Here is a 27,297-nt window from a genome sequence, read left to right on the forward strand (position 1 = left end):
AACAACAGACGTTGTTCCCTTTGTCATCGGTATGTTACTTGCCTGAGATTCGATCGTCGGTATCTCAATACCTAGTTCAATATCGTTACCGGCAAGTCTCTTTACTCATTCCATAATACATCATCCAGCAACAAACTCATTAGTTGCAATGCTTGCAAGGCTTAAGTGATGTGCATTACCGAGAGGGCCCAGAGATACCTCTCCGACAATCGGAGTGACAAATCCTAATCTCGAAATACACCAACCCAACATGTACCTTTGGAGACACCTGTAGAGCTCCTTTATAATCACCCAGTTATGTTGTGACGTTTGGTAGCACACAAAGTGTTCCTCCGGCAAACAGGAGTTGCATAATCTCATAGTCATAGGAACATGTATAAGTCATGAAGAAAGCAATAGCAACATACTAAACGATCGGGTGCTAAGCTAACAGAATGGTTCATGTAAATCACATCATTCTCCTAATGATGTGATCCCGTTAATAAAATGACAACTCATGTCTATGGCTAGGAAACATAACCATCTTTGATCAACAAGCTAGTCAAGTAGAGGCATACTAGTGACACTCTGTTTGTCTATGTATTCACACCTGTATTATGTTTCCGGTTAATACAATTCTAGCATGAATAATAAACAGTTATCATGATATAAGGAAATAAATAATAACTTTATTATTGCCTCTAGGGCATATTTCCTTCAGACACCACAGCACCAGCAGAGCAGTAGAGCCTCTGAGTATCCGCAGTCGTCGGGATGATGTCCGGATGTAGTAGTACGAGTCATGATGTTTCGTTTCCTGTATGAGAGTAGTTGAACCTGGCATGTTGGTTATCTTTCATGTATGAGTGTATGTATAATTATGGTGGAACTCTATTTTATTCGCCGTGTTTTCTTTGACATTTCGGTTTTTCTCGGGCTTTTGTTGCTGGCTTTTCCCCAATTTATTTTGAATGTTTCTCATCTCGGTTGCGTTGCCTTGAAAAAAATCATAATAGGATGCCGCGGGGAGGTAGCAGTAGCAACGTTCCCGAGGGTACCCCTGTTCGTCATTCCACACAATAGGCAGGACACTCCCCCGAGCCGTACGTTCCACCGCCGCCTCCACCGCCAAATCCGCCCTCCACCGAGCAAATTCTGTGAATGTTTGAGGAACGACGGAATAATGATCTGATTGAAATATTAAGAAGTGTGCAAGCAATGGTTGGTCAGAATGGAAATCAGTATGGTCACCACTCCAAGCTGTCAGATTTTCAGAGGACCAAGCCTCCTAGTTTCAGTTAGGTCCTTGATCCCTTGGATGCAGATGATTGGTTACGAACCATTGAGAGAAAGCTTGAGATTGCTCATATGGAAGAAGATGATAAAGTTCCGTTTGCAACTCATTATCTCAAAGGCGCTGCTGCCATATGGTGGGAAAATGCAAAAGCCATGTGGCCCGCTGATGAAGAAATTACCTGGACAAAATTCAAGGATCAGTTCCAGAAATATCATATCCCTACTAGAATTATGAAGACTAAGCAGCGTGAATCCCTCTTGCTCCTCGAAGGAAATTAGTCTGTGGGTGAATATTTGCAAAAATTCAATCATCTGGCCCATTACTCCCTTCATGACGTGGCCACCGAAGAAAAAAAGATTGACAGATTTCTTCATGGATTAAACCCACAACTCCGGTGTACTCTTAGCATGTTTGATTTCCCAGATTTCCATACTCTGGTGAACTAAGCTTTCATTGCTGAAAGGGAGCACAAGCTCGTATCAGACAACATGCCTGTCAATAACAATCACAAGCGCAAGTTTGAGCCAAAGAAGGATGGGAAACCCGTGCAAAAGGCTCGTACTTGGCAGCAGATTCAGGTGGAATACAAGCCCAATTGGCAACAGAATGTTAACAAGACCACCACCCAAGTCAAGAATGTCGTGCCCAAACCAGTGCATGAGGAGCGCCGGCGCATCAATGCTTGCTTCAGTTGTGGGCAAACCAGACATTATGCCAGACAGTGTCCCAAGAACAGCAAGGCGAATGCTCTATTCAGGCCACAAGTCAACTATATGGAGTCATGCCCGACCCAGCAAAACATCATTGGGCACATTCAGCCCAAGAAAACCCCGAAGTAGTCATTGGTATGTTCTCTGTTAATAACATACCTGAAGTAATTTTATTTGACTTTGGGGCTTCCCACTCTTTTATTTCTCGGAGTTTTGTTGCCCAAAACAAATTTCCTTATTCGCTTTTGGGCAAGAATATGCTGGTACAAACCCCAGGATCATTAATCAGGAGCAATCTGGTCTGCCGCAATCTGGAAATCAATATCAACGGAGTCTATTTTCCAACTTCTTTGATAATCATTGAGTCTGGTAAGTTGGATGTTATCTTGGGTATGAATTGGCTGACTCAATATCAAGTATGCATAAATTGTGCGACCCAAGAGGTTACTTTGATCAGTCTGAAGGGGCAGACTACCAAATTCTATGCTCGCAGAAGCATACCCAAGAAAGAAATGGCCTTCACCGCTGTGGCTGAATTGGAATTAATTCCTGTGGTCAGTGAGTTTCCTGATGTATTTCCAGAAGAGTTGCCAAGCATGCCACCAGATCGCGAGCTTGAGTTTGCAATAGATCTTGTGCCCAGAACTGCATCGTTATACAAGAAGTATTACCGGATGCCCTCATCAAAATTAGTGGAGCTAAAGAAACAGCTTGATGAAATGCTCCAGAAAGGATATATCCGTCCCAGCTCTTCACCATGGGGATCACCTGCTATCTTCGTGAACAAAAAGGATGGCAGCCTCCGCATGTGTGTGGATTACCATCAGCTGAACGATGTCACCATCAAAAACAAATATCCGCTGCCAAGGATTGATGACTTGTTTGATCATCTCAGTGGGGCCAAGGTATTCTCCAATATTGATCTAAGGATAGGATATCATCAACTCAAGATTAAAAAGGAAGATATTCCTAAGACCGCATTCACTACTCACTACGGTCTTTATGAATATACATTTATGTCCTTTGGTCTCACCAATGCCCCAGCTTTCTTCATGCATATGATGAACAAAGTATTCATGGACTTCCTCGATAAGTTCGTGGTAGTCTTCATCGATGACATACTTATCTACTCAAGAAGTGAGGAAGATCACAAAGAACACCTTCGAGCAGTGCTACAACGACTCCGCGACCATCAGATGTACGCCAAATTCAGTAAGTGTGAGTTTTGGCTCAAGCAAGTTGGATTTCTTGGACATGCACTATCTACCGAAGGTATAGCCGTGGACCTGAGCAAAGTAAAGGATGTGCTCGATTGGTTGCCACCCACAACTGTATCACAGATCCGGAGTTTTCTTGGATGAGCCGGTTATTACCGTCATGTCATTGAAGGGTTTTCCAAAATTGCTAAACCCATGACGGAGCTGCTCAAAAAGGATAATAAGTTTGAATGGACTGAGGACTGCGAGAAAAGTTTCAATGAGTTAAAGATACGGCTGACAACCGCACCTGTGTTAACTCGTCCAGATATCTACCGCAGTTTTGATGTGTACTATGACGCCTCCAGACAAGGTCTGGGATGCGTACTTATGCAAGACGGCAAAGTAGTAGCCTATGCATCGCGACAACTACAACCGCACGAGGGAAATTACCCTACTCACGATCTGGAATTGGGTGCGGTGGTTCATGCTTTAAAAATTTGGAGACACTATCTCATCGGGAAGAGATGCCAAATTTTTACAGATCACAAAAGTCTCAAGTATATATTTACTCAGCCAGATTTAAATCCCCGTCAACGAAGATGGCTTGAGTTAGTCAAGGATTATGATCTTGGAATAAATTACCACCTAGGTAAGGCCAACGTGGTCGCCGATGCACTCAGTCGAAAGCCTGTCAGCCTGAATGTCATATTGGAATCCTTGCCTCCTGAACTTTAAGAGGAGACTGCTCAGCTCAACCTGGTCATAGTTGATGCTCTCCTTGCTAATATTTTGGAAGTTGCCCCACACTTGAGGAAGAGATCCACAAGGCCCAGCCAGCTGACACTGTTCTGCAGAAAGGTGCCAAGAATATGGCAGCAGGACAGACTTCAGATTTCTCGAAGGATCAATTGGGTACCCTTTGTTTCCGGGGAAGGATTTGTGTACCCAATCAAGCAGATTTAAAGCAGAAAATCATGTCTGAAGCACACGAATCTTCGTACTCCATTCACCCAGGAGGTACGAAAATGTATGAAGACCTCCGACAAATATTTTGGTGGGATGGAATGAAGAAAGACATTGCCTATTTTCTAGCATGTTGCGACATATGCAACAAGGTAAAGGCAGAGCATCAGAAGCCAGCCGGACTTCTCCAACCACTGCCAGTCTCAGAATGGAAATGGGGTGATGTCTGCATGGATTTCATCATAGGACTGCCCAAGACTCAGCGATGCAATGATGCAATCTGGGTCATAGTGGACACCTTAACCAAGGTTGCTCACTTTATCCCGATCAGAACCACATATCGAGCGGACCAACTCGCACAGCTGTATGTATATAGGATAGTCAGTCTGCATGGAGTACCTCGAACCATCACTTCCGACCGAGGTTCACTTTTTACCTCCGCTTTTTGGTCAGGTCTCCATCAAGCCTTGGGGACAGCGCTGAAATACAGTACCGCTTATCATCCTCAGACCGATGGACAGACAGAGCGGGTAAACCAAATACTCGAAGATATGCTGCGAGCCTGTGCTTTGACCCAAGGATCTAAATGGGAAGATTGTCTGCCGTATGCCAAGTTCTCTTATAACAACAGTTTTCGGACCAGTCTAAAGATGTCACCGTACAAGACTTTGTATGGCCGTAAGTGCCGCACTCCTTTAAATTGGTCTCAAACTGGAGATAGCCGCATTTTTGGAAAAGATCTCATGATGGAAGCTGATAAACAAGTTAGGGAAATCAGAGATAGATTGCAATTGGCCAAATCTCGACAGAAGAGTTATTATGATGCAAAGCACCGACAGATCAATTTTGAACCCGGAGAACATGTATACCTCCGAGTCAACCCTATGAAAGGAGTCAAGAGATTCCAGACTCGTGGAAAGTTGGCACCCAGATTTATTGGTCCATTTCCAGTGATGTCCAGAGTGGGTACTGTTGCATATCAGTTGGAACTACCCCCAGAATTCTCAGACGTGCACAACATGTTTCATGTTTCACAATTGAGGCGATGCATATCGCCGCCTGAGAAAAGGACTGCTATGGCAGAGATAGAGTTAGCAAGGGATTTAACATATGAAGAGAGACCGGTTAAAATTTTGGATCAGATGGAAAGGGTCACTCGTAGTAAAGTGAGGAAGTTCTACAAAGTCCAGTGGGAGCCGAGTCAAAATCAACTTGGAAAAGAGAAGAATTTCTAAGGGCACATTATCCCGAATGGTTTTCCCAAGCAACCGAATCTCGAGGACGAGATTCATTCTAAGTGGCGGAGGTTTGTGACATCCTGGTTTTTGCCCTCCTTTATTTGTCTAATTTTCATTTGGATTGGTTTTGAAATTTGGAGTTTTTGAATCTTTTAATATGGACTTAAACACTTGGGTACCCCTTGGCTTTCACCCAAGTGCCTCATTTCACTCTCTAATCATCATTCCCTCTCTGGTTCACCTCAAAATAATATTTGGAATATTTTTCTTAAATGAAAAATATACATTTCCCTCTCCAAAACCCTAGCTATCTCAATGTGCTCCAAAGCAACCCCAATTTTTCTTGCTCACAAAAATCTGAGAAAATTCACAAATATTCTTTGAACCCTAGGGCACCTTCCTGACAAAAAATATTGCACCACTTTTTGGAATATTTTTGCTACAGAAAATATTTTCTGTTCTGGACAGAAATGGTGGTTTCTACAGCAACTACCATTTTACTTGCTCCAATGAGGCTGATTTTTCTTGTGCGTCATCACCTTAGTAGATGATTGCTAGCCTCAAAAACCCAGCTCCTAACTCCCAGCCGTTTGACCTCAGTAACCTCTCAAAGTTACTGATCAGAAACTTACTTGGCTTGTGAAATCTTTTCTAGTGCATTTGGATCCAAACCAAAGCGTGGTAATCTTCGAAACTACCACGAACAACAAGACATACATGAACTTTGGGCGTAGGTCGGCCTGGGGGCAAAGTTCACGCGGTGACCACGTGTGTACACGATGCCAGCCTGCGTGTCGACGCGCTCTGAGTGCCGCCGAGCGCTCTGTTCGCGCGTGCTCGCTTCCCCGACTGCCAAAGCGTGCCAAACATCGCCACCATCTTCGTCCAAACCCCCTTAACTCTCCCCGGGTACTCGCCGACGCCGGAGCACGCCGCAGCGAGCATGGGCGCGGTCCGGCCATCGCAACAGTGTGCTCTGCACTGTGCTCGTCTCCTTCCTCTCGATCCTGTGCTCGTCCCCGTTCACCCACAGTCCCCGCGTGAGCTGCGTCGCCTTCTCCCTCTCTCACTAACGCCGCTCGTCGCCAGACGCCGTGTCCAGGTGTCATCGGCGGAGCCCGATCCACCCCTCGACGCTCGCCTATAAATGGAGCGCTCCCCAGCCTCCTCGAGCACCCTCCTCCACTCCCACACACTCCACAACCTTGTAGATAGCCGTAGCCCGGACGGGCAGGCCGCGGGCCGCCGTCCCCGAGCTCGAGCTCGCCGGCGATCCCCTCCGGTCGTCGTAGTAGCTCCAGCCCCTCCCAGGCCTGGGCGACCCTTCTAGAGCCTCTGCCACACTGTGGTGGTGCCGTTCCGCCCAGTTGGAGCCCCTGGAGTCGTCTCTGCTCGCTGTCTTCTTCGTATCCGGCGAGCTCTGCTTCCAGTCTCTACTAGAGAGGATGATTCCTATGCCGTCCGATCACCCCTAACTACTCTACGGTAACGGGCAGGTGCGCCTCCGTCTCCTCTCTCGATCCCTCCCTCTCGTTTTGGCCAAGGAGCCCTCGCCGCCGGCGTGAGCTCCGGTGAAGCCGCGCCACTCTCTGTTTCCTTCTCCCCGAGGCCTTACGCCTTCGACGTCACCCCCCCCCCCCCCAAGTCTGTTTTTATTTAAATTCAAATTTCATTTTTATCCAGAGAGATTCAAATAGCTATAACTCTTCAACCATAAGTCCAAATGAATTGATTCTTTTTTTCTTTGTGTTCTTTGCAAAGAAATCTAGCAGCTCACCAAAAATGAGATTTTTCTCTGCTGTCTAGATTTTCTGGTGAATTTCATAAGGATTCTTGATATGTTCTTCTTGTGCTTAAAATTATTTTCAGAGAGTGAAGCTTGTCTTGAGGATCACCAGAAGGCTTGTGAACGTCATCTGCACTAAGGCAAGCCACAGCAACATTTTCATGATGCCACTTCAATATTTGTGATTTTTCTACTTGAATGAATGATTTAATCCATGCATTTAAATCACTATTATGTTATTTATATTCTGTTAGTTGCTTGTTTAAGTTAATATGCTTGATTTATAGAAAGTTTAAAGCTAACTAAGTTGTTAAAGAAACTAGGATTAACTTTTTGTTATGATAGAAATAATATGGTTATGGATATAAGTAATTAATTGGAGTTTCTTTTCTTGCATGAGAAAAATGATAAATTTGTCAGAATAGATCCTGTTAAAGTGAAGGTTGATCCTAACCAGAAAAGTATGAGGAGTTGTTGATGTTTATGGTTAGTGTGGAGTTAGTTGACTCAGTTATTTCCATTAATATGTGATGCATATGTTAGTGTTGCATTTCATGGCATGCTATGACACCGGTTATTTTCAATTTAAGTTGAACCTGATAATAACACAACTTGAATATATCGTTGACCGGGTCATGGTGCCACTGAATCGAGTTTTCCTAGTGCAACCACATTTGCCTTTATGGGAAGGCCTTTATTCGGCCCGTTGCCATGCCTCTGGTCGGTGCCTCCAACGAGGGAAGGTTATGGGCGTGCGGTACCCTGGCCCGGTAAGCAGACATAACCTTGTGTGCCCGTTGTTGAGATTTTTGGTACCAGTCCCCGTGAGGGACGTTTATGTTTTGGCCATGACGGTGGTCGTTGTGTCTTTGGTAGACACGGGGCCACCCAGGACTAGCCCAGTTGGGAGTGGGTCGGAGTGGCTGAGAGAGTGTCATGGCAATGGAGGAGTTTTATCGGAATGCCGTTGGTCCACCCGAATGGGAGTACGAGGCCAAGGGTTCCGTGGTGTGGGTACAATGCGCTACCTCTGCAGAGTGTATTAATCTATCGATAGCCGAGTCCACGGTTACGGACACCTCAAAAGTAGGTCACACCATGGGTCAACATTTAATTAATCTTGCACACTAAGTCATGAACTTTGCACTGTTGAGGATGGTGGGAAGGTCTTCCTGTTGGTTGAGACCAAGTGTTGGTCGTGGTTGTGATCGTCGGAAGGATCACTGTTTGAGACCAAATATTGGTCGTGGCTGTGATCGCTGGAATGATCACGAGGTATCCATAGCTAAGATCATGTGGTTGGTACGTTTGTGATCCAGAAGCGATCACCGTTGGTAAGCTAGTCCGAGGGACTGTTCTCATAAGAGCGTGATCACAGCATGTTGGTTACATTGTTGCATTACTAATAATTAGTTAATTATCATGATATTGTTTGTCATTATGTTTATGCTTGTTGTGAGCTTGCAAGTACATTCAATGTACTGACATGGCGTGTCATGCCAGATTTCAGGGAAGTCCCGTTGGAAAGGAGTGTTGTTCGAGTCTAGATCGTGTCCACATCGGTATCCCTGTGCTATGGAGTTCCGCTACGATGTTGTTCCGCTGCCACGTAGTTGTTATGATCGAGGCCCCTTTATGTTCACTAAATAATGTACATATTGTTCAGCCGCACCGTGTGTGCCGCTTGGCCTCGCTACCTATTGTAATATAAACTTTGAGCCGCTAGCATCAATAAAGCGGTTGTTTTCTGTACCAAGATGTTGTGTGTTGCCAGAAGACATGGTCTCTGGGCTGGCAATGCATGGTAAACCGGTCGCTCTTAGCCGGGGTGCCACATGACTCCTATCTATCAGCGTCAACTCCCACAATGCATTTTTACAGGATTTGGTTCACAATGCATGAATGCTGACGGAGCACACATCAGGGTCCAGCCCAAAACTAGTTGTCAACTAGTACTTCAACTTCCCAATGTCCAATATTTCTGGGTTTGGATATGTCAACTGGCAACTTTTATACTCGCTAAGATCAACCCCAACTCATTATATCAAACATACCCAGGGCCATACTAAACAACTAAATTAACCAACTGAGACATTTTCACCTGTCAGACATTTTTCATCTTGCTAATCCCTGCTAAACTATGTAAACACTAAAATCCTGACTGATAAATAATTCATAGCCCTTGTCGACTTCTACGCTATTCTCCTCCTTCGCCACAGGTTGCACAAGGTCTTATGAGTGGATTTTGGCTCCTATGTACCAACGTCAACTCCCAAAATGCATTTTTACAGGATTAGCTTCACAACGCATGAATACTAACGGAGCACACATCATGATCTAGCCGAAAACTAGTTGTCAAGCAGTAGTTCAACTATCCAATGTCCAGTTTTTCTAGTCTAGAAATGTCAGCTGGCAACTTTTATACTCACTAAGATCAACCCCCAACTTATAATATTGGACATTACGAGGGCCAAAGTAAACAACCAAATTAACTTATTTAGACATTTTCACCTATCAAACATTTTTATCTTGCTAATCCCTGCAAAACTATCTAAACACTACAATCCCGACTGATAAATAATTCATACCCTCGTCCACCTCTATGTTATTCTCCTCCTTAGCCACAGGTTGCACTAGGTTATATGAGTGGATTATTCGTTCTCTGTAATGCTTTAACAAGGCCAACCACTTCTGGCTCCTATCTATCAGTGTCAACTCCCACAATGCATTTTTACATAATTGGGTTCACCATGCATGAATACTGACGGAGCACAAATCAGGATCCAACCCAAAACTAGTTGTCAACCGGTACTTGAACTACCCACTGTCTAGTATTTCTGGATCTGGAAATGTTATCTGGCAACTTTTATACTCACTAAGGTCAACCTCCTTCCCCCAGCAGAAAATTTTCCCCACCATGGATCAGGGCCTAGGCCGCCGGGGATGGCTATACTGTAGTGGCTCTGCGGCTTGGATGTGAGAATTCCGAAGAAGAGAGAGAGAGAGAGAGAGAGAGAAAGAGACGAACGAGCACTGGCGTCGGGAGGAAGAAGACGATCTCATCTTATCCTGACCTCATGGGTCTCGCGGGCTGACCGAAGTTAATATCTTCGGCCTACGGCCCACCAACGACGTCCCTTCGGCCCAGTTCTGCCACTCTTTGGCCCAAGGTAAACAGAAAGCAACTCTTCGGCCTTAGCAAGTACAAAGAGCTCCATGGGTACATGTGCCACGTGTGTATATGAGCTCCATGGGTCTCGCTGTCGCACACGTGGGTGTGGATGTTCGCGGGTTTGGAGGAGCACCGTGCGGCAGTGGGGCAGGCCGGCTGCCCATTTGTGGCTCGTCTCTCACTGAGTGGCGGGCAAGGTAGGCTTTCAGGATCCGCTGCGGAGGCTCCGGGTGGTAGGCATGGTGGTGCGCTCGCGGCCGGCGCCGCCGTGCAGGTGCTATTGTGTTATCTTGGTCGTGTGGGCGGCCAAGCAGCTCACGCGGGAGGCGTTCGGTGCTGGGAGTTGGCATCAAGGCCAAACTTTTCTGGTTCTGGGCATCGTTACGGAGCCGTCAAGCGCATATATTCGTGCCACGTGGCCACCGGTTCCGGATGCCTAGATTTTAGCCTACGTACTAATCTAGGTAAAGCTAGAAACTTCCTAATCTACTTCACACCCCCCCCCCTCCCCCTGATTCTCATGGGGTGGGGCCGGGTTATTTTTTCCCTTCCAATCAAATTACCCCAAATCAGTTTTTACGTAGCTTTACCTAGAATAATTACATAGGTGTAGCAAATCCCCTCGCAAATATCTTGTAAGCTGAGTTTTTTTAAGTTTACCGAGTGTCTTTGGCCTGCCTCTTTGCAACGGCCTGTCTCTGCCATCTCCTACAAATTACCGTACTCGGCTTATATGGAGTTTGCTATGATCCAATGTTCAGGAACTCGGCAAACTGGAAAGAACTCGGTAACGGCCATTTTTCCAGTAGTCAGGCCCGTTGACAAGGGAGGCCAAATTGGCCGACCGCACAGGGCCCCCAAATTTTAGGGGCCCCAGTCCAGAAAATATTATGTGTATATATGAGAAAAGGGCCCAGTAAACCAACACCCAGGCAGCCCATTCTAGCAACCAAATACATGCACGCACGCAGCCTGGGACTACGATAGAAGAGGAATCTTTACGGTTAAATCTGCTTATAGAATGATCAGCGGAATCAAACACCAGCGAGAGGACTGGCTAGAATACAGGCCGGCTCACTCGAATACCGAAGCTGAAAGCAAATCCTGGTCGCAACTATGGAAAGTGAAAATCCCTTCAAAGGTAAAGGTCTTTGTTTGGAGACTAGCCCAGATGTCACTACCTACTGGAACACTCCGTCATGAGCGCAATATGGCTACGTCCCCTGAGTGCGGCCTTTGTCAGGAGGAGTATGACTCGTGGCGCCACTCTCTGTTTGAGTGCAGAATGGCACGCTGTGTATGGGCGCTATGCGATGAGGAAATTGTCGAGCATATGATATCAAACAGAAGCGAAGATGCACGGCTATGGCTCTTCTGGCTTTTTGAATCAGTGAACCAGCAGGATCTTGCTAGGGTTCTAATTACCATGTGGGCTATATGGTGGGCGCGGAGAAAGGCGATCCATGATGATGAATTCCAGAGTCCATTATCTACTATGTGTTTTATTAACAGGTATCTTGAGGATCTTCAGATTGCCACAAAGCGAGAACCAACAACATATGCAGGCGCATCTAAACCAAGAGCTCGGCGATGGATACCACCCGGCGAAGATGCGGTAAAGATCAATGTGGATGGAGCCGTTTCCCGCTCAGGAAGGACGGGGGCAAGCGCAGCAATTTGCAGGGATAAACATGGCTGCTATATTGGCTCATCCGCGGTGGTGTTTGAAGGCCTAGTGGATGCAGCATGTTTGGAAGCGCAAGCATGCAATGAGGCCCTTGCTCTTGCCCAAGATCTACTACAACCACATGTGATAATAGCTTCGGACTGCGCGCAAGTTGTCGCAGACATTAATGGCTCTGCGCCATCTTCTTCTTATGCTTTTGTTCTGGAAGAAATTAGAGCTAGAACTTTAGATTTTGTTAAAGTTGTTTTTCGTTTTGAGAATAGGGAGGCAAATGGTGAGGCACATGCCTTGGCAAAGGCAGCCTCGACACTCCCTGTTGGTCGACATGTGTGGCTAGGGAACTTACCAGACATCATTTGTATTCCGTCTGCTTTGGTTGATGAATAAAGCCCTAGTTTCACCTAAAAAAACGCAGCCTCGCAGCCTGCCTGTTGGTTTGCCGTAACCCCCGATCGCATCGCACGCACATGTTCCAGTTTTATCCCTGGTTTAGCGATCCCTAGATCGAGGAGAGGTCTCTAGCAGCACAAGGGGCGGCTGGGCGACAGCAGCGGGCAGGCGAGGGCGGCAGGAGTAGGATACGTCATACGTGCGTACGCGGCCGCCGGCCGGCTACGCTCCACGGCGCCGTATTAGGTATTACAGCCGCTACGGCGCATCGTCCCTGCCGTTGTAAATCCTTTTAGAAGAAGCCCTATTTTATTTTGCTAGTGTAGACTCGTTTTTGTTAAACAATTTTTCACAATGTTACATCAAGGTGAAGTATGTTTTATGCAAGGTGAAATATTACACAGAATTCAAAATGATTCATATTATTTTTGTCTGTTTTATAAAACAGAAAGAATCATGCATAGAATGATTCTGGTGCTGAAAAGCATAGGAAGAAAACAAAACTATAAGCAGATGCTCGATCCAAAAAGGGTACTCTTGATAAATGTCCTCAAAGAATCTGATCGCAAAAAGGAGAAGATTAATTATGAAGATATGATCGAAGATTATACTTCTTTTAGTACAAATTAGGTAAGTCTATTGCTTCAGTACCATCTTTACTATTTTACAATTAGCATTTGGTATATTTTCTAAATATTGTATCAAATAACACATATTTGAAGTTACATAATTAAATGAGAGTATGCTTTACTTACATTAGTTCTTTAGGTATATGATTTATAAAATTCAGGGCCCTACTTTTATTCTCGTCCCGGGCCCCCAAATTTCTGGAGACGGCCCTGCCAGTAGTGAATGGTGATACATGGATGTCCTACACAAAATGGAGTTCTGCCAACATTTAGAGTTTAATTTTCCTAGACTCCGTGGTGCTACAAATATCCACTCAAATTTCATGAGAGGTTCTCTTCCACCCAGCTGTGCTCATTTGGTTATGGACTTCATAAGGGCCTCTTTGATTCACAGGATTGTCAAAATGAAGGAATAGGAAAAATGCAGGAATAGGGTGACATGTCCCATAGTATCCTACAGGATTTGAAAGAATGTTTGATAGCATAGGAAAAACAAAGGAATTCTACAAAGAGGTTTGAGTGGATGGAAATTTTCCTCCAAAATGTAGTACAAATGGATCATATGGAAAAATTTCTAAGGATGTCAATCCTACGAATCAAACGAGCATCACAGGAAAAATTCCTAAGGGTTTAAATCCTCCAAAAATCCTATTCCTTTGAACCAAAGGAGCCCTAAATGTTGGTGCCTTCGTCTCCATCCTTCAGGATCTACATACTCCTCAGCGTCGGTTAAGTAACGCAAGTATTCGTAATCCCAATCCCACCCTTCTGATATAAGCCCTTCATCATCTTCCGGTACTTCTTGTAGGAAGTTCTCATCTTCGGCTACGTCATCAATCAATGGCTCATCTCCGGCTCCAGGATATATGAACTCCTCGGAGGATGCCAATCTGACAAAGCTGAAGCACTCCATAATGGCATGCCGGCAAGTCGGACACGTCGTGGCCTCGTGGAACTACCGCTGAATGCAGAGGCTGTGGAACGCATGGGAGCATGGCAGCCTCGCGGTCTGCTCGTCTTCAGTCTCCAAGTCCAACAAACATATGGTGCACTGCTCACCAGGCTCACAGGCATCACGGCGGCGCTTTCGGCCACGTGTCAGGACTCCGGCAGCCTCGACGAGGGGCGGCTTGGGCTCGCAGTAGACCAAGCACACCCAGAGTTGGGGCATCTTGACGTCTATGTCCAACTCGTCATAGGCCAGGTCGAAGTCGATCTGGTCGTCGATGTACTCAGTGGCGAAGCCACTCATCAGCTGGGTAGTCTACCCAGCTTTTTGGTGATACTAGCATATGCGCGCAGAAATGTTGAATTTTTTGGTTCAAATTTATATACTTGACTACAAAATTTGAAAATGACTGCACAAGACTGCAATCCCCATGGCTATGTTAAGGGCCGGCGTATGGAGTGCATCCTCCCAGTTTTCGGCGGCGAGGACGTCGTGGTCGCTGGTAACCAGCGCCTCGGCCAGCATCTCATGGATGTTTAAGCTGCAGACCACGACGCAATTGAGGGCGTTCGGGTGGAAGATCGGGACCCGATGGTCGAGCGTCCTGACAACTTGATCGGACACGTCGACCAGCCCGCCCCTTGGCCCGACTCCAACCCTGCGCGTCCCGTGAGACAGGATCAGCTCGCCCTGGAGTCGCAGGAAGCACGGGTGATCGCGCGGCTTCTGCTGGACATGGATGGTCCCTTGCCCTAGGAAGTGGACTTGGGTCTCCATCGCCGCCGACGGGTGCGGCCAAGGTGGCAGTGCTGCTGCCATGGCCGTCCCCGTATCTGTACGTCAGTACGTCGGAGTCCAAGGCCGGCTGATCCTGACGGGTAGGAAATAAAGGCACGCCTATGCCGCTGCGACCTGCGTGCACTAGGGAGACGGATCGAAATCGAATTCGGGCCGCGTGCAGGTGCTTCATCATGGTTCATGGCCTCCAACTAAACTGGGCCTATTTTACAATATTTTTTCCTTATAAGCTCACCGGTTACTCGAGTTTTTTAAACATCCGTTTTTCGAAAGAAAAAGACACGATCATCTGAAGATAGAAGTTTGATATGTGGCGCTCTTCAACGAGATGTCAAAAAATTATGGCACGATCTTCAACTTGGCTATGTTAGCAAAGCAGGACCGGGGTTGATATTTAAAAGAACTAGGATCGTTAAGTGCATAAATATTGTTGAAAGCTGAGCTTTTCCCTTCAGTGTATCTATTGGAATCTGAGCTTGGAATTCATCCTCCCCATGTTGTTCCTGCATGGATGTTTACCTTTGAAAAAAATTGTACTCACTTGGTTCAAGAATATAATGTGCATTTTCATGCACGTCAAACTTGGATCTCCGCTTTGAAGCAGTGACTAATACAAAGCATTGGTAGTTGTGAGACTACAAATATACGGAAACATGATTGAATGCCTCTAGATAACCTGTTGTGCTACATGTATTACACTCGAGATCAGCTAAGCCTCCAATGCAGGTATCAGAGCTAATTGATGTGTGGCCATGAGATGGTCCTTGAGCATATGAGCCCGATGGATGTTTCGGTTAATCTTAAAAGTTCCGTTGATCGCAGTCGAGTGGGAAGGCTGTTGTGTGTGGCATTATGAAGGCACTAGGATTTTTATTCAGTTCATTCTGCATATTGGGTCTTAGTGGATATTATGCGCAGGCGTGAAGATCGGCTACAAGGGAGACCTTCCATGGCTGAAACTGTTGGAAATATGCCCTAGAGGCAATAATAAATTAGTTACTATTATATTTCCTTGTTCATGATAATCGTTTATTATCCATGCTATAATTGTATTGATAGGAAACTCAGATACATGTGTGGATACATAGACAACACCATGTCCCTAGTAAGCCTCTAGTTGACTAGCTCGTTGATCAATAGATGGTTACGGTTTCCTGACCATGGACATTGGATGTCATTGATAACGGGATCACATCATTAGGAGAATGATGTGATGGACAGGACCCAATCCTAAGCCTAACACAAAGATCGTGTAGTTCGTATGCTAAAGCTTTTCTAATGTCAAGTATCATTTCCTTAGACCATGAGATTGTGCAACTCCCGGATACCGTAGGAATGCTTTGGGTGTACCAAACGTCACAACGTAACTGGCTGACTATAAAGGTGCACTACAGGTATCTCCGAAAGTGTCTGTTGGGTTGGCATGAATCGAGACTGGGATTTGTCACTCCGTGTAAACGGAGAGGTATCTCTGGGCCCACTCGGTAGGACATCATCATAATGTGCACAATGTGATCAAGGAGTTGATCACGGGATGATGTGTTACGGAACGAGAAAAGAGACTTGCCGGTAACGAGATTGAACAAGGTATCGGGATACCGACGATCGAATCTCGGGCAAGTATCGTACCGATAGACAAAGGGAATTGTATACGGGATTGATTAAGTCCTTGACATCGTGGTTCATCCGATGAGATCATCGTGGAACATGTGGGAGCCAACATGGGTATCCAGATCCCGTTGTTGGTTATTGACCGGAGAACGTCTCGGTCATGTCTGCATGGTTCCCGAACCCGTAGGGTCTACACACTTAAGGTTCGATGACGCTAGGGTTATAAAGGAAGTTTGTATGTGGTTACCGAATGTTGTTCGGAGTCCCAGATGAGATCCCGGACGTCACGAGGAGTTCCGGAATGGTCCGGAGGTAAAGATTTATATATAAGAAGTCCTATTTCAGCCATCGGGACAAGTTTCGGGTCATCGGTATTGTACCGGGACCACCGGAAGGGTCCCGGGGGTCCACCGGGTGGGGCCACCTATCCCGGAGGGTCCCATGGGCTGAAGTGGGAAAGGGATCCAGCCCAAAGTGGGTTGGGGCGCCACTTTCCCCTAGGGCCCATGCGCCTAGTGTGGGGAAACCCTAAAGGAAGAGTCCTAGGAGGGGAAGGCACCTCCTAGGTGCCTTGGGGGGGAGGGAATCCTCCCTTGGCCGCCACCCCTTTCCCATCTAGAGCTGCCGCCCCCTCTAGGGGTGGGAACCCTAGAGGGGGCGCACCCTCCTCCCTCTCCCCTATATATAGTGAGGCCTGGGGCTGCCCTTAACACGCGATCTGATCTCTGCCTGTTGGTGCAGCCCTCCCTCTCTTTCTCCTCATATCTCGCGGTGCTTGGCGAAGCCCTGCAGGATTGCCACGCTCCTCCATCACCACCACGCCGTTGTGCTGCTGCTGGATGGAGTCTTCCTCAACCTCTCCCTCTCTCCTTGCTGGATCAAGGCGTGGGAGACATCGTCGGGCTGTACGTGTGCTGAACGCGGAGGTGCCGTCCGTTTGGCACTAGGATCTCCGGTGATTTGGATCACGACGAGTACGACTCCATCAACCCCGTTCTCTTGAACGCTTTCGCTTAGCGATCTACAAGGGTATGTAGATGCACTCTCCTTCCCCTTGTTGCTAGTCTCTCCATAGATTGATCTTGGTGACACGTAGGAAAATTTTGAATTTATGCTACGTTCCCCAACAGTGGCATCATGAGCTAGGTCTGTGCGTAGTTTCTATGCACGAGTAGAACACAAAGTAGTTGTGGGCGTTGATTTTGTTCAATATGCTTGCCGTTACTAGTCTTATCTTGATTCGGCGGCATCATGGGATGAAGCGGCCCGGACCAACCTTACACGTATGCTTACGTGAGACCAGTTCCACCGACTGACATGCACTAGTTGCATTAGGTGGCTGGCGGGTGTCTGTCTCTCCCACTTTAGTCGTATCGGATTCGATGAAAAGGGTCCTTATGAAGGGTAAATAGCAATTGGCATATCACGTTGTGGTTTTTGCGTAGGTAAGAAACGTTCTTGCTAGAAACCCATAGCAGCCACGTAAAACATGCAAACAACAATTAGAGGACGTCTAACTTGTTTTTGCAGGGTATGCTATGTGATGTGATATGGCCAAAAGGATGTGATGAATGATATATGTGATGTATGAGATTGATCATGTTCTTGTAATAGGTATCACGACTTGCATGTCGATGAGTATGACAACCGGCAGGAGCCATAGGAGTTGTCTTTATTTATTTATGACCTGCGTGTCAACTTAAACGTCATGTAATTACTTTACTTTATTGCTAAAGCGTTAGCCATAGTAGTATAAGTAATAGATGACGAGACAACTTCAAGAAGACACAATGATGGAGATCATGATGATGGAGATCATGGTGTCATGCCGGTGACAAGATGATCATGGAGCCCCAAGATGGAGATCAAAGGAGCTATATGATATTGGCCATATCATGTCACTATTATTTGATTGCATGTGATGTTTATCATGTTTATACATCTTATTTGCTTAGAACGACGGTAGTAAATAAGATGATCCCTCATTACAATTTCAAGAATGTGTTCTCCCCTAACTGTGCACCGTTGCTAAAGTTCGTCGTTTCGAAGCACCACGTGATGATCGGGTGCGATAGATCCTTACGTTCACATACAACGGGTGTAAGACAGTTTTACACATGCAAAACACTTAGGGTTAACTTGACGAGCCTAGCATGTACAGACATGGCCTCGGAACACAAGAGACCGAAAGGTCGAGCATGAGTCGTATGGTAGATATGATCAACATGAAGATGTTCACCGATGATGACTAGTCCGTCTCACGTGATGATCGGACACGGCCTAGTTGACTCGGATCATGTAATCACTTAGATGACTAGAGGGATGTCTATCTAAGTGGGAGTTCATAAGATGAACTTAATTATCTTGAACATAGTCAAAAGGTCTTTGCAAATTATGTCGTGGCTCACGTTTCTGTTCTACTGTTTAGATATGTTCCTAGAGAAAATTTAGTTGAAAGTTGATAGTAGCAATTATGCGGACTAGGTCCGTAAACTGAGGATTGTCCTCATTGCTTCATAGAAGGCTTATGTCCTTAATGCACCGCTCAGTGTGCTGAACCTCGAACGTCGTCTGTGGATGTTGAGAACATCTGACATACACATTTTGATAACTACGTGATAGCGAAACATATGAGATGTTTCGAGGGCCGAAATTGGGATTTCAGGCTCATGCCCACGTCAAGAGGTATGAGACCTCCGATGATTTTCTTAGCCTGCAAACTAAGGAGAAAAGCTCAACTGTTGAGCTTGTGCTCAGATTGTCTGAGTACAACAATCATTTGAATCGAGTGGGAGTTGATCTTCCAGATGAAATAGTGATAGTTCTCCAAAGTCATTGCCACCAAGCTGCTAGAACTTCGTGATGAACTATAATATATCAGGGACATATATGATGATCCTTGAGATATTCGCGATGTTTGACACCAAAGTAGAAATCAAGAAGGAGCATCAATTGTTGATGGTTGGTGAAACCACTAGTTTCAAGAAGGGCAAGGGCAAGAAGGGATACTTCATGAAACGGCAATTCAGCTGCTGCTCTGGTGAAGAAACCCAAGGTTGAACCCAAACCCGAGACTAAGTGCTTCTGTAATAAGGGGAACAGCCACTGGAGCAGAATTACCCTAGATACTTGGTAGATTAGAAGGCTGGCAAGGTCGATAGAAGTATATTGGATATACATTGTGTTGATGTGTACTTTACTAGTACTCCTAGTAGCACCAGGGTATTAGATACCGGTTCAGTTGCTAAGTGTTAGTAACTCGAAATAATAGCTACGGAATAAACGGAGACTAGCTAAAGGTGAGCTGACGATATGTGTTGGAAGTGTTTCCAATGTTGATATGATCAAGCATCGCACGCTCCCTCTACCATCGAGATTGGTGTTTGCATTGAGCATAGACATGATTGGATTACGTCTATCGCAATACGGTTATTCATTTAAGGAGAATAATGGTTACTCTGTTTATTTGAATAATACCTTCAATGGTCTTGCACCTAAAATGAATGTTTTTGAATCTCGATCGTAGTGATACACATGTTCATGCCAAAAGATATAGGATAGTAATGATAGTACCACCTACTTGTGGCACTGCCACGTAAGTCATATCGGTATAAAACGCATGAAGAAACTCCATGTTGATGGATCTTTGGACTCACTCATTTTTGAAAGAATTGAGACATGTGAACCATGTTTGTTGGTAGATATGCATGAAGAAACTCTATACAGATGGATCGTTTGGACTCACTTGATTTTTGAATCAATTGAGACATGCAAATCATACCACATGGGCAAGATGACTGAAAGCCTCGTTTTCAGTAAAATGGAACTAGAAAGCAACTTGTTGGAAGTAATGCATTTTGATGTGTGCAGTCCAATGAGTGCTGAGGCGTGTAGTGGATATCGTTATGTTCTTACTTCACAGATGATTTGAGTAGATGTTGAGTATATTTACTTGATGAATCACGAGTCTGAATTATTGAAAGGTTCAAGTAATTTCAGGGTGAAGTTGAAAGATCGTCGTGACAAGAGGATAAAATATCTATGATATGATCATAGAGATGAATATCTGAATTACGAGTTTGGCACAGAATTAAGACATTGTGGAAATCGTTTCACAACTAATACAGCCTGGAACACCGTAGCGTGATGGTGTGTCCGAACATCATAACTGCACCCTATTGGATATGATGCATACCATGATGTCTCTTATCGAATTACCACGATAGTTTATGGGTTAGGCATTAGAGACAACCACATTCACTTTAAATAGGGCACCACGTAATTCCGATGAGATGACACCGTATGAACTATGGTTTAGAGAAACCTAAGCTGTCATTTCTTAAAGGTTTGGGGCTGCGACGCTTATGTGAAAAAGTTTCAGGCTGATAAGCTCGAACCCAAAGCAGATAAATGCATCTTCATAGGACACCCAAAACAGTTGGGTATACCTCCTGTCTCAGATCCGAAAGCAATAAGGGATTGTTTCTAGAATCGGGTCCTTTCTCGAGGAAAAGTTTCTCTCGAAGGAATTGAGTGGGAGGATGGTGGAGACTTGATGAGGTTATTGAACCGTCACTTCAACTAGTGTATAGCAGGGCACAAAGAGTTGTTCCTGTGGCACCTACACCAATTGAAGTGGAAGCTTATGATATTGATCAGGAGACTTCGGATCAAGTCACTACCAAACCTCGTGGGATGACAAGGATGCGTACTACTTTAGAGTAGTACGTAATCCTGTCTTGGAAGTCATGTTGCTAGACAACAATGAACCTACGAGCTATGGAGAAGCGATGGTGGGCCCGGATTCCGATAAATGGCTCGAGGCCATAAAATCCGAGATAGGATCCATGTATGAAAACAAAGTGTAGACTTTGGAAGAACTACTTGATGGTCATAAGGCTGTTAGGTACATATGGATTTTAAAAAGGAAGACGGACAATGATGGTAAGTATCACCATTAAAAGGCTCGACTTGTCGTTAAGATGTTTTCCGACAAGTTCAAGGAGTTGACTACGATGAGACTTTCTCACTCATAGCGATGCTAAGAGTCTTTTGGAATTATATTAGCGGTTACTGCATTATTTATGAAATCTTGCAGATAGGATGTCAAAAACATTGTTTCCTCGACGATTTTCTTGAGGAAAGGTTGTATGTGATACAACCGGAAGGTTTTGTCAATCCTGAAAGATGCTAATAAGTATGCAAAGCTCCAGCAATCCTTCTAAGGACTGGAGTAAGCATCTCGGAGTTGGAATGTATGCTTTGATGAGATGATCAAAGATTTTGGGTTTATACAAAGTTTATGAGAAACTTGTATTTCCAAAGAAGCGAGTGGGAGCACTATAGAATTTCTGATAAATATATGTTGACATATTGTTGATCAGAAATGACGTAGAATTTCTGAAAAGCATATAGGGTTATTTGGAAAGTGTTTTTCAATGGAAAACCTGGATTAGGCTACTTGAGTATTGAGCATTAAGATCTATAAGGATAGATCAAAATGCTTAATGGTACTTTCAAATGAGCACATACCTTGACATGATCTTGAAGGTGTTCAAGATGGATCAGTCAAAGAAGGAGTTCTTGCCTGAGTTGTAAGGTATGAAGTTGAGACTTAAAGATCGACCACAGCAGAAGAAAGAGGAAGGACGAAGGTCGTCCCCTATGCTTTTCTCATAGGCTCTATACGGTATGCCATGCTGAGTACCGCACCTGAAGTGTGCCTTGCCATGAGTCAGTCAAGGGGTACAAGAGTGATCCCAGAATGGATCACAGGACAGCGGTCAAAGTTATCCTTAGTAACTAGTGGACTAGGGAATTTTCTCGATTATGGAGGTGGTAAAAGAGTTCGTCGTAAAGGGTTACGTCGATGCAAGCTTAACACCTATCCGGATAGCTCTGAGTAGAGATACCGGATACGTATAATGGAGCAACAATTTAGAATAGCTCCAAGTAGAACAGTTATTTGGAATAGCTCCAAATAGAACGTGGTAGCTACATCTAGGAGATGACATAGAGATTTGTAAAGCACACACGGATCTGAAAGATTCAGACCCGTTGACTAAAACCTCTCTCACAAGCAACATGATCAAACCCAGAACTCATTGAGTGTTAATCACATAGTGATGTGAACTAGATTATTGACTCTAGTAAACTCTTTGGATGTTGGTCACATGGCGATGTGACTTGTGAGTGTTAATCACATGGCGATGTGAACTAGATTATTGACTCTAGTGCAAGTGGGAGACTATTGGAAATATGCCCTAGAGGCAATAATAAATTAGTTATTATTATATTTCCTTGTTCGTGATAATCGTTTATTATCCATTCTATAATTGTATTGATAGGAAACTCAGATACATGTGTGGATACATAGACAACACCATGTCCCTAGTAAGCCTCTAGTTGACTAGCTCGTTGATCAATAGATGGCTACGGTTTCCTGACCATGGACATTGGATGTCATTGATAACGGGATCACATCATTAGGAGAATGATGTGATGGACAAGACCCAATCCTAAGCCTAGCACAAAGATCGTGTAGTTCGTATGCTAAAGCTTTTCTAATGTCAAGTATCATTTCCTTAGACCATGAGATTGTGCAACTCTCGGATACCATAGGAATGCTTTGGGTGTACCAAACGTCACAACGTAACTGGCTGACTATAAATGTGCACTACAGGTATCTCCGAAAGTGTCTGTTGGGTTGGCATGAATCGAGACTGGGATTTGTCACTCCGTGTAAACGGAGAGGTATCTCTGGGCCCACTCGGTAGGACATCATCATAATGTGCACAATGTGATCAAGGAGTTGATCACGGGATGATGTGTTACGGAACGAGAAAAGAGACTTGCCGGTAACAAGATTGAACAAGGTATCGGGATACCGACGATCGAATCTCGGGCAAGTATCGTACCGATAGACAAAGGGAATTGTATACGGGATTGATTAAGTCCTTGATATCGTGGTTCATCCGATGAGATCATCATGGAACATGTGGGAGCCAACATGGGTATCCAGATCCCGCTGTTGGTTATTGACCGGAGAACGTCTCGGTCATGTCTGCATGGTTCCCGAACCCGTAGGGTCTACACACTTAAGGTTCGATGACGCTAGGGTTATAAAGGAAGTTTGTATGTGGTTACCGAATGTTGTTCGAAGTCCCGGATGAGATCCCGGACGTCACGAGGAGTTCCGGAATGGTCCGGAGGTAAAGATTTATATATAGAAAGTCCTATTTCGGCCATCGGGACAAGTTTCGGGGTCATCGGTATTGTACCGGGACCACCGGAAGGGTCCGGGGGTCCACCGGGTGGGGCCACCTATCCCGGAGGGTCCCATGGGCTGAAGTGGGAAAGGGATCCAGCCGAAAGTGGGCTGGGGCGCCACTTTCCCCTAGGGCCCATGCGCCTAGTGTGGGGAAACCCTAAAGGAAGAGTCCTAGGAGGGGAAGGCACCTCCTAGGTGCCTTGGGGGGGAGGGAATCCTCCCTTGGCCGCCACCCCTTTCCCATCTAGGGCTGCCGCCCCCTCTAGGGGTGGGAACCCTAGAGGGGGCGCACCCTCCTCCCTCTCCCCTATATATAGTGAGGCCTGGGGCTGCCCTTAACACGCGATCTGATCTCTGCCTGTTGGTGCAGCCCTCCCTCTCTTTCTCCTCATATCTCGCGGTGCTTGGCGAAGCCCTGCAGGATTGCCACGCTCCTCCATCACCACCACGCTGTTGTGCTGCTGCTGGATGGAGTCTTCCTCATCCTCTCCCTCTCTCCTTGCTGGATCAAGGCGTGGGAGACATCGTCGGGCTGTACGTGTGTTGAACGCGGAGGTGCCGTCCGTTTGGCACTAGGATCTCCGATGATTTGGATCACGACGAGTACGACTCCATCAACCCCGTTCTCTTGAACGCTTCCGCTTAGCGATCTACAAGGGTATGTAGATGCACTCTCCTTCCCCTCGTTGCTAGTCTCTCCATAGATTGATCTTGGTGACACGTAGGAAAATTTTGAATTTATGCTACGTTCCCCAACAGAAACATCGTGCGATGGACTATGGAAGACTGAGGTACCAACCAAGTAAAAGAAAGTCTGCGTGGAGGTTGGCTAGGAACTCAATTCCCACAGGCGAGGTGTCATTGTATGACGAACATGCCGGATTTGGCTATTTGCACTATCTGCAGTGGTGCGCTCAATATATGGTGGCATGTCGTAATAGACTATCAAATGTGAAAGAGCTGACCAACTTATCCCCCTGCCCTTGCGTTTCTCCAGCGAGCAATTGAGGGGTGAAGCTCTTGATGCAGGAGTCGTGGTTCCCTCCTCCCTCCCCTCGCCCGGTCACTACTGGTGATGGCAAGGGGCCTTTCTCCTCATTGCACAGAGAGGGGGAGGCACGTGCCGACGAACCTGTGTTTTGGAGTGGCATGGTGACGCGCGGTCAGGCTCAATGGCGGGTCCATGTGCCTTGATTCATAGCGAGAGCTTTGCCCTGTGGAGAAGTCGTCCGGATGGCTCTCTGCCTAGATCTGGTCCGTTGGGTCCCATGGGAGCCTCGTGGTGGCTGCTTGTGTCAGCGGTGATGCCGCAATAGCTATGGCGGAGGTGGCTGGCCTTCAGCAGTCGATGGCGTGGGTTGAAGGTTTCTGGGGATCTCAGTGGCGTCTTGGTGGTTGCTAGGTGACGGCCGGGGGCATAGGGGCATGGATTTGATCTTCCTTCTAGTGTCAAGCTTGCAACACATGGTGCAACCAGGTGTTGTACACGGTACCAGCTGCTTGGGCGACGATGGTGGCTTCAGACCTAGGGATCTCACTCGTGGAGACTGGATTTGGGCCTGACACGGGACAGAGCTATCGCTACAGGTATGTGGGTCTAGAATCGGTCCGGGATGGCGCTCGTGGTTGAGGTTCTTCTCCTCACGGGTGCGGTTGGCATTCGTGGTTTGTGCTCGGTCAGATCCGCGTAGAAGGCCACCGGCATGACATAGTGTGATCTTGTTTGGCGGCAGCGGTCGATCGTCATGGGGTTGTGCCCCCTCCCCCACGGCCCGGTGATGAATGTAGAGTCTGATAGTAACAGGCTTTGCACTTCCTTCACAAACCGGACACATTCCCTCTCGATAGCTAGATCCTACCTCGGAGATGGTGTCGTTTCTAAGCGACCTTCGGTCAGGCTTCAGCGAAACGCGCTCAAATTTTTACCTTACCCAACAGGGGCCAGATGATGACACCGTGCCAGGTCCTGAAGATTATCGGCGTTGTATACTTTTGGGCAAATTTAAGCAGTTGCATTTGGCATGCCGGCAAGCTACATTCGACCACCCGGCAGCAGGAATTGCCCCTTCTTTGGATGCACAAGGCTTGCGCATGTCGCATAGACAACATGTAGGATTTTCCAAACCACATATGTAAATAATTTTATGTGGCAGACTCGCAGGTGCAATTTCCCATATTCAAAGCCGAGGAATACAAAAAATGTCTCAAATATTGCAGGTGAGCCCGAAGAGGGCCAAAACCTGCCACATGTCATGTGATGGCCTCCTTTGTGACCTCAAAATTTTTGACGCCAACGGAGTAACGGGCCCTACACTTCTTTAAAAACATGACACGTTCCCTCTCGGTAGCTAGATCGTACTTGAGATGATGCAGTTTCGAGGGGGTCTTCGGTCAGGCTTCTGCAACAACTGCTATTTTTTTACCACACCCTACAGGGGGCACATGACGACACCGTGCGAGGTCCCGTGGATTTCCGACATCATATAATTTACCGTGGATTTAAACGGCTACATCCATCAAAAGAAATTAAGTTTATAACCCAAATAACGAGTGCGTGCATACTAGATAGGTCCACAAGTCGAGCCCTCAAGTTAATGAGTTACATATATAGTAGTAGTACTACGATAACATAATATGAGAAGTTTTTCACCTTCTTATCATCTTCAATGGCCTCGAGCAATGCGAGCCACAAGGCGTGCTGAGCAGTGATAGACTTGACGCACATAGTCATCAACCTCTAGCGACATGATCCTGCAACCCAGCTGAGGCTCGTCGACCACCATCTCCACCTCATCGTCATGCTCTATCTCTAACACGGGGCAACTTGTATATGATCAGGACTTGGGATGCGATCGTAGATCGATACATTTGGGCCATCCACTGGCGCTCCTATGTTACAGATCGAGCAAGGTGGAGAGGTGCTACAGATTTTGCATGAAACACCTCGACGTGCCGAAATATAGCAGTACGGGCCCTCTCCACCACACGATTCAACAGTCAACACCAAAATCAAGCCGTAGTCAGTACGAGAAGCCGGAGTGTGTTGCCGTCAGCCGCTCCGACATGCGCCGCTGACCTCGCTGGATCAACCATGCCCGGGACTCACAACCACCCAGATCCACCTGTCTCAGTCCTTCATGTTGCTGGATCTGTCGGTTCCAAGGCACACTACATCCGTCTCCTGCCATCACGAGACCCGCGCCGCCATCTCATGCAATCCATCTGATAGAGAGCGTCGCCCATCTTCCAAAACGTCATCAAATTCCTGCCACCCACCACCGTTGGCTATGGCGACCCGGTACCCTCGGCTACGGATCTGGCCGCAGCTCCGTTGTTCCCCTTTTGCCATATTCATTTCTTCAGCGGATGGCGTGGTTCCTGTGTTGATTCCTGGCTTGAATGTACTGCAGATGCTTTATCTCGTCCAATCCCATGCTTTATTGATGCAGGCAAGCTTCTTTGATTGTACATCCAATCAACTCTTCTCCGATGTACGTGTATTCATCAATTTGTAAGTATATCTTTTTTCTGGTGCATTTTATCTACCAAAAGTTTCTTTTTGGGTACATTTCTTATTCCAGACCTGTCAAGGATGTTGTTATTGCGACATAAACACACT

The sequence above is a fragment of the Triticum urartu genome, chromosome 3A (assembly GCF_056163025.1).
Source record: "Triticum urartu cultivar PI428250 chromosome 3A, HENAU_Tu73, whole genome shotgun sequence".
Classification (NCBI taxonomy): Eukaryota; Viridiplantae; Streptophyta; class Magnoliopsida; order Poales; family Poaceae; genus Triticum; species Triticum urartu.